Genomic DNA, 9,651 nt, shown 5'->3' with positions numbered 1-9,651 from the left:
TATATATATATATAATATATATATATTGTGGAAGAAGGCCAGGTCGAGACGGCAAGGCAAGGGATGCCGTGTCTGGCGTTTTACTCCGATGACAAAACCCAGGCGAGCGCCGGAGCCGGCGCCGCGGGACGATGATGATGGTATGTACAAATGAAAGAGGAAGATCATGGCATGTACAAATTAATAAACGTTCACAGAAGGCTCACACAATCTGCCCGGGGGGTCGGAAGCGGCCAGCCTGGCCGCTACTAACTAACCGATGCATCGCGGAGCACAAATGGTTTCAAGCGAGACACATGAACAATTTCAGTTCCACGGTGGCGTCGATCAGCTGGGGGATTAACAGGCGTCACTTTGTAGTTCACTGGGGAAGTTTGGCTTATGACCTCATAGGGACCTACGTAGCGGTGGTGGAATTTGTCGCTAAAGCCAGGGGTGCGCAATGGTGTATAAAGCAGCACTTCGTCACCAGGACGAAAAGGGACCACTCGATGTGTAGAATCATAGCGAGTCTTGTGGTCTTTCTGGCACGCTGCCGTGTTGAGGCTGGCAAGATGACGGCATCTGGCCAAACGAGATAAAAAATGGGCAGGTACTGACGTGGAGTAGTAGGGCGTAGAGAAGAAGGAAGCGTCGAGAATTGTAGTGGGAGGACGGCCATAAAGAAGAAAAAATGGAGAGTAACCGGTAGTTTGCTGTACTGCTGTATTATAGGCGAATGTGACGAATGGTAGAACAGTATCCCAATTTCGATGATCTGGTGTGATGTACATAAATATCATGTCCGATAAGGTGCGATGAAATCGTTCAGTGAGACCGTTAGTCTGGGGGTGGTAGCTTGAGGTTGTCTTATGAAGGGTGGATGACGCGTGAAGAACTTCGGCAACGACTTTCGATAACAAGGCTGTACCGCGGTCACTTAGGAGCACCCGAGGAGCGCCATGACGCAATACAATTGACTGCACAAAAGAAATTTGGTACTTCTTCAGCGGAACCAGTCGGTGCAGGTGCTGTCTCAGCGTAGCGTGTGAGGTGGTCGACAGCCGCTATAATCCAATGGTTACCCCCATCGGAGAGAGGTAGGGGACCATATAAGTCGATGCCGACTACGTCGAATGGCGTGGCGGGACAAGGAAGAGGTTGTAGAAGGCCAGCGGGCGAAGAAGTCAGCCGTTTGCGACGTTGGCACAGAGGGCAGGGTGCGACGTATTTGGCAACGGTGGAAGATAAGCCAGGCCAAAAGAATCGTTTTCTCACGCGGTCGTAGGTTTGGTCAAAACCAAGATGACCTGCAGTAGCGTCATCTTGGAGAGCCGCCAGTATACGTGGGCGAAGCACACGCGGCACGACTGGGATCCAGCGAGTTCCATCAGGGCAATACACATAGCGGAGTAGGATGCCATCTTCGAGCTTGAAATTGCGAAGCTGTCGGCGAAGCCTAGCATTGGGTGGGTCCGAAACGCCGGTAAGGCGGTCGATAATAGGACGGCAGTAGGCATCGGCTAATTGCTGTGGGAGGAGAGCGTGCTTGTTCTCAGAGTCGTCAAAACAAACGGTTGTGATATACGTCGGGCAAAGAGACGGTCGGCTCTGGTCAGAGGTGGTAATGCATTGGGAAGAAAACCAGCAAGTTGATTCCGAGAGGGGACAGCGAGAGGGAGCGTCGGCGTCTTGGTGTTGGCGACCAGATTTATAAGTGACGTCGAAATGGTATTCTTGCAGGGGTAGAATCCAGCGGCCAAGTCGGCCTGTCGAATTTTTGAGTGAAGACAACCAGCAAAGAGCATGGTGGTCGGTCACAACTGTGAAATGCCGACCGTATAGGTAAGGGCGAAATTTTTGGACAGCCCAGACGACGGCAATACACTCCTGCTCGGTAATGGTTTAGTTTTTCGCAGCTGGAGTCAAGGTCCGACTGGCAAAGGCAATCACTTTCTCACGCGATGTTGCATCACGCTGCAGAAGTACAGCGCCAAGACCGTGACCACTGGCATCGGTGTGCAGGATAGTTGGAGCGCTGTCATTGAAGTGGCCAAGAACAGGAACTGATGTAAGGGCCTGCTTTAGGTCATTAAAAGCAGTTTCGCACTGTTCAGTCCACACGAAAGGGCTGCGTGCTTTAAGTAGCTCATGAAGTGGATCAGCAATAGTTGCAAAATGCCTTATAAAACGCCGGAAATAAGACGCAAGGCCGAGGAAACTGCGCAAATCTGTAGTCCGTTGTGGACGAGCAAAGTTCAAGACCGCGATGATTTTTTCAGGATCTGGGTGAATGCCGTCATGGCTGACCAGATGTCCCAATATTCTAATTTCCTTCTGTGCAAAGTGGCACTTCTTGATGTTGAGCTGAAGGCCTGCCGAAGCGAGACAGGTGAGGACTTCATTCAGGTGCGTGAGATGGTCATTAAAGGTTGCCGAAAAGACAACAATGTCGTCCAAGTAACACAAACAGGTTCTCCATCTTAGGCCACGAAGCACAGTATCGATCATTCTTTCAAATGTCGCTGGTGCGTTACAAAGTCTGAAAGGCATAACATTAAATTCGTCAAGGCCATCGGGTGTTGCGAAAGCAGTTTTTTCTTTGTCGTCCTCGTGCATAGGTATTTGCCAATAACCTGAGCGGAGGTCTAAGGTCGAGAAATATTCGGAGCCTTGGAGAGAGTCAATGGCGTCATCAATTCGCGGCATCGGATATACATCCTTGCGGGTAATTTTGTTGAGTGCGCGGTAATCAACACAAAAGCTTACCGAGCCGTCCTTTTTTTTTTAACTAGCACTACTGAGGAGGACCACGGGCTTGTTGAGGGACGAATTATATTGCGATGGAGCATGTCATTTACATTTTCTTCAATTACTTTTCGTTCGGAGAGGGAAACCCGATAAGGCCGTCGGCGAACGATAGAGTTACCTTCAGTAATGATGCGATGGTGCGCAACACTAGTCTGTCCCAGTGGTGTGGAAGTGGCATCAAAAATGGCTTGGTGGTGTCGAAGCAATGTCAGCAGTTCTTGGCGTTGGTTCGGCGTGAGTTTAGGAATAATAGTCTTTGCGAGAACAGAAAGAGAGATGTCTGACGAAACATGTTGCTGAGGCGGAGGGGCGGTGAGCACCATCAAGGAAAAAGGTTGAACATCCACCATGCAATGCAGTTAAGTTCCTTTCGGGAGCACGAGGGATTCACGTGAAGTGTTAGTGGCCACTACTGTCGCTGAGCCGTTGTGGAACAGGACAAGACTTGACGGGAAGGCGATGCCGCGTGCAAGATGACTATATGATGGTGCTATGAGGACGTCCCTGTCAGTTATGTGGTCAGAAACAACAGTAAGTAGTTTTTCGCACTGAGGAGGCAAAACAGTATCAGCGGCGGCAACGAGGGGATGATGTCGTTCAGAAAAGTCAGATGAAAAATCGCTGTCTGTCATATGGATAACACGCTCACCACAAAAATTAGCTCTGAAGCGGTTGACAAAAAATTCCATCCAAAAATCATCAGATGCGCACAAGGTGAGAGCACAGCAAACTGCACATGATGGCGGAAGCCGTTGAAAACAACTTGTAAGGTGCACTTCGCTGAAGGGCGCAAAGGGACGTCATTGGCTCCATGGAGGTCAGGCCCATCATATGGTGTGAGTTTTCGCAAACGGTAGCACAAATCAGCGTGAATGACAGAAATTGCAGCCCCTGTATCAATCAAAGCTTCAACCGGTAAACCTTCAGCGATAACAGCAATCACGTTATACGGGCGATCAGGAGGACTTTTAGTAAGTTCGCAGAGTGCAGTTTGATCTCCGGAAACTGCAACACTTAGTTTTCCGGATGGCGGACAGGGAGAGTGGTTGCGGGGCGGAGAGGGGAAACTGAGCGGCGGTATGAGGAAAGGGACCGGCGTCGAGATACATGGGCGCCATTTGGTTCAGACGAGGATACCGGCGGTGGGGAGGATCGACAAGGTGGGCTGGGAATAGGTCGCCGCTGATAATATGAGGGTACGTCACTTTCGAAGGCGTCGTAACCACGCCGCTAGTTTTGAATGCGTCGACTACAGAAGCGGGATATATGCCCTCGGATTCCACAGTAGTAGCACACTGGGCGAGAGGGGCGCCAAGGTGCGTAATAGGGTGGCGTAGGCTGAGCCGTCGTAACGGCGTTGATGTGGTTGTAGGGCGGTGCCAGTTGGGGCGGCGGAACAAAAGAAGGGGGTGATGCTGCGACGTGTGCGTAAGTCGATGCTGGGTGGGGTGCAAGAGGGTCGGACACCATAGGCCGAGTGATTGTTGCCAGCTCATCCTTAATGATGTTGCGGAGACCGGCGTCATTAGAAGGTACCGAAGAATGATCGCACCCGTGTTGACAGACAGGCTTGAGGGCTTGGAGCTCCTCCCGGATGATGGCTCGAATCAGTGCCCGCAGATCTAGGTCAGCAGAGGTTGGGCCAGTAGCAATGCCGGGCTGCAATTGGGAGGATTGCAGCTGGTCGATACGTTGGCAGGTCGCAATAATGGCGTCAACAGTAGAAGGATTCTGGGCAATCAGGGTGTTATATGCCACTGAATTAATTCCTTTCAAGATGTGGTGTACGCGTTCAGGTTCCGGCATGGTGGGACTAACACGCCGGCAAAGTGCAAGTATGGCCTCTATGTAAGACGCGTACGACTCATCGGGACCTTTGAGGCGAGAGGCGAGCTTATTCTTCGCGACCTCAGTCCGAACTGCTGGGTCCGCAAAATATTGGCGGAACTGCTGCTTGAACGTGGTCCAGTTAGTGATGTGGGGTTCGCGGTTAATAAACCAGGTTCTGGCGACTTCAATGAGGTAGAAAGAAACATTAAGAAATTTTAGAGCATCGTCCCACCGGTTGTAGTTGCTGCAGCGTTCATAGGTGTCCAGCCAGTCATCGACGTCTTCATCGCGACGACCAGCGAACAGCGGCGGGTCGCGTTGTCGTGTGGGCACAGTAAGAGGGGGTGGTGCAGCCGAGGTAGAGGGTGCTGCCGATTCGTGGGTACTCTCGGTAGTCATAACGATGGTGGCAGGCGGTAAACAGCGACCGGAACGTAGCTTCAACGAGAGGCAGGGCACAAAACAGCAAGGGGATCAAGTCCTACCTCCACCATTTGTGGAAGAAGGCCAGGTCGAGACGGCAAGGTCGAGACGGCAAGGCAAGGGATGCCATGTCTAGCGTTTTACTCCGATGACAAAACCCAGGCGCGCGCCGGAGCCGGCGCCGCGGGACGATGATGATGGTATGTACAAATGAGAGAGGAAGATCATGGCATGTACAAATTAAAGAACGTTCACAGAAGGCTCACAATATATATATATATATATATATATATATATATATATATATTAGAAATTTTAGTTAATAATATTTGATAATAGCGGAAAAACTAAAATATAACTGCTGACGGACGTTACGCTTCCCCCGATAACAGCACTGGTTCATAGTGGCCACCATTAGCCTTTCGGATGAGCTCTGCGCCTCTCTGTGGTTAGTGCAGCTTTGCGCTATTCTTGCATCCCACATCCTTTCGGAGAGAGAGACCGCGTCGACTGAACTGTGCCGACGAAAGAACGGACTTTATCTGTGCGCTGTTTAGAGGCTATCCAGGTGTTTCTGTCCTGTAAGCATGGAAATAAGCCTGCATCCTTTGCTTCTTTAAACTAACTTTTTGAACTACAAAACCAATAACATATTGAAATAATCGAAGTGCAATTTTCCGGATTTTATTACTTGCATTTCGAAAGCTTACGCTAAGCGTGAAACGTCAATCACAGTAACTGAACACATTCATTTTTCTGATTAAAATTCGATTTTTGATCTCTTTCTAAATGGCAGGAAAAAAGACATTTTACACAAATATCTTTCCACCAGTGGATTCTAACCCTTGGCGTTCTCGCCAAGAAAGTGGAGCTTAAGCCTAAAATCAGTGTCGGCGGATGATTTATTATTTCTCTTTTTTTTTTTTTGTATCGGAAATGCTTGTACTTATGCTTATAGAATAAGAATCAAAATTTATTCAATGCAATGACTGAATACAAAGATGTTGGTAAATACAGGAGGAGGTCCCAAAATCAGTGTCGGCGGATGATTTATTATTTCTCTTTTTTTTTGTATCGGAAATGCTTGTACTTATGCTTATAGAATAAGAATCAAAATTTATTCAATGCAATGACTGAATACAAAGATGTTGGTAAATACAGGAGGAGGTCCCAAAGCCAATGGCTGCACAGGGGACCTTTTTTTTTACAAGCGTGCAAAATAGAAATGATTAAAGGGACAGAACACTGGCCAAAATATGTCATGAGATTATGGTGGAGATGAAAAGATCTTGCCTCATATAGTACAGATCGAGCACTACAATATCGAAGAAAAGAGGCTTTACATTTTTAATTTGCCATTGAAAATCGCATAAAAAAACCGAGGCGCTGCCTAGCAGAGAAACGCTAGTACTTTCAGTGTAGCCCCCCACGTGACCACATGTCAGCAAAATATCGCTGATTTTCAAACTGCACACTGTTTTCTTTTCTTCTAGGAGTGCTTGCCAAAATTTATTATACTTTGCGCTCTCTCCAGTGCGTCCTTATATAAAAACCACCCATGCTTTCGCACCGTGAGAGGTATGCTTTCAAGTTTTGCCACTAGATGGCACCACAGTGCTTGCAATTTCGTGAATGAAGCAATGACAGTGCCCACTAAAACTTTCGCCGACGAGGGCGTGCGTTATTGTGCCGTAACAGCATTAAGTGCGAAACTGAAAGGACGTTACTCTACGCAAAAAATGACTGATTACTGTCTGGCGAGTGAAAGTTATATTTGTTTTCGGTACGTCTTTTTTGTCGACCACCAGTCATCATCGCGGTCGCTGCTCATGGTTTCCAGCATCGGACTACATAAAAACGGGCCCACGCATTGATCGAAAAATTCCCAATAAAATTTTCTACAGCGTTTCTAACAAAACCGTTATGGAATGGAACATTTTAGACATCAATGTTTCCACTGCGGCAAAAAAAATAGACCTAAATTCCAGTGTTCTGTCCCTTAAGTACAAATTACAGCGGGGAAAAACTGCAACTGTTATATAATATAACTGTTCCTTCTTGCGTTTCGTTTTAGAAATGGGATTTCTGTATCTCAAAAAAGTTCACTTTTCATTGGAAAAAACTTGTTTTGGAATATAATACTGTATAGTATTGATATTGATAACTTTGTTTATTTTTTTCAAAATAAAATTTCAATCGGAGGTGTAATGATAGTGCGTTGACTATCGCATTGATTGAAATCAAACACAGGGAATATAACAGTTTTCACGCACTTCATTCTTTGGTATTCTCCTCTTGCTTTTATTTATCTTCCTTCATTCCCCTTCCTAGGTAACACGGTGTTGCTTAGCTAACCTCCCTGTTTTTCCTTATTTTGCATCTCTTTTGTGCCAATCCGGCAGAACCATGAAAAATGAGCCTATCGGTAACACAGCCTGAACATGTTTGATTTTGTACATTGGGTGAGAAAACTAAAATAATGAAATAAATCAACCACGCTGGCTCAGCAACTAAGGAAGAAAAAAAGGAGGAGGGGAGATAGGGATGTTAGAAGCTAAGGGGGTTGGCTGCAGACACCGAGGGAGGCAAAAGTTGAGTTTGTTTGCATTGTGCGAGGTAAGTGCAGGCTCATTAAATACATCGCGTCGAAATAAAGCCGCAGACCTCCACTGCGGCAGCCTGCCATGTCGATGTCGTTGTGCGACGCTAAAAAAATGAGGAGAACGAGCTCCAGCAGCGCTTGCGCCGTAGACCCTACACTGATCATCGCACAAGTCGACAGCTGCCTATACATTGTTAAATGCGACCAACGGCTCTACACTATTCCTCATAAACTACATGAATAAATAAAAATATTATGAAGGATGCATAACCTTCGCCATAACGTAGGCCCGCTTCAACTATTTAACGTGTCTGCATGGCCTGAGTAGCTTGAATGCAAATGTGGTAACAGTCTTATTACGATATCTCCCTTCTAAATGAAAGGAGAGACACGAGTTGGCAGCTCCTGCCATTCATTACTTGAACAACCTACGTTCTGTCATTTCGCGGCCATGTCAGATGCCAGCTACCTCCTAGCAGTAATACGCTCGTGATTTACCTGTCACAATGCCAGCGCCCGCTGCCGGGCACGATACCGGAATTTCGGTAAACGTGCCTTGAACGCTATCGCGTTAAGAGTCAGCAAGAACCCAGCAGCTGAATTTTCACCCAGCAGTGCTTGTGTGCCTGAACCTAAGCTCTTTTTGGTCGAACTGCCGGGAGAATCAAAATTACACGTGATGCGAAACTGCGCGATACATCAATTTTTGCAGCGCCGTTATGTAGTCAATCACTTGCAATGCGTAAATTTCCGAGAAGATGTGCATGCTGCACAAGGCTTTTCAAGATCAACTATGCAATTTTTTTACGTTCTTAAATTTTACTGAAATCTCCACAGTACGGTGATCGCAGCTTTTTGTCGTTTCTTGAAAACGTTAGCAGCAAGGCGACATTTTATGTCAGCTAAATAGAATTTTAAGATTTGTAATTTCATGATTCTAATAGGAAAGCTTTCAGATGACAACCTTGCAGATGTGACACCGCTGGATGTGATCTGTCGGCATTTGCTTTGCGTATGCTGAAAGATAAAACAACGACCTTGTTTTCGTAATCTCAGAGATACAGTGGCTTATGCCGTCGGTCACAATCGCCAGTTTATCCCAACAACTCACATGCTGAATGCATTGGGACCGTAGGTTACACACTTTGACGGTCTGCACTAACATCACAGCTTCATCGACCCCCAGTTTTAGTTTGTGTTTCCTTCTTCTTGCTATTTTAAATCACTCTTGTTCGGCATTCCGAAAAACGTTTTTTTTTTCCTTGGAGAAACAGAAACGTAACTATTGAGAAAGTGACTCAATCGTTTAAACTGAAACAGCTGAAAAAAAAAACTTGTATCAGCCCTAAAAAGTACCCCATGGCTGGGGCCCCAGGCATTGCTTCAATAAACATTTTTCTAAGAAGATGCGTCTAGCGACCTTTTGGCCGCAATACAAAATTTCCTGTAAGCGTCGTAGACTGTTTTTCCTTCATTTTAAAATTTGGAGAACTAATGGCCCACTTATATACTTTTTTTTTTTGCATTTTACAATGCTCATTCCAATCGTACTTTTATATATAAGAAAACTGTGGACGGACGTTCGTCGTATTTAAAAAAAACATCACAGATGTCTGAAGTCACAAGACGCGATGAGAGAGCTCAGAAAAGTTAGTTTAATTCATGCACGTTTTCCTCGAAAGTTACGAGAGACATTCGAGAAGTAAATATTGGGATCTGAAGATACTTTTCATTTGTCTTGAGATGAATGACACTTTTCCTTGCGTCCAATTCTCCTTCCCGGATGTTGTAAAGAGCAATGAAATCTTTCTGCACCCGCAAACACAAGTAAAGTTATCACTGGAACGTTTGGCATGCGCAGGAAAATGTCTCAGCCGCGATTTTATATTCGACTAAGAAATTCATAACAAGCCGCTAATAAGCTTCTATTTCGATTACTGTTTCCCGCTTGAAAACCAGTGAGATATTTCAATGCAAACTAAATCCAGAAATGATTACAGTGCTAG

Source organism: Amblyomma maculatum, chromosome 11 (genome assembly GCF_055883805.1).
Source record: "Amblyomma maculatum isolate TAMU_Amacu chromosome 11, ASM5588380v1, whole genome shotgun sequence".
NCBI classification, from domain to species: Eukaryota; Metazoa; Arthropoda; class Arachnida; order Ixodida; family Ixodidae; genus Amblyomma; species Amblyomma maculatum.
The sequence above is the reverse complement of the archived record's forward strand: the minus strand, read 5'-3'. Positions refer to the sequence as shown.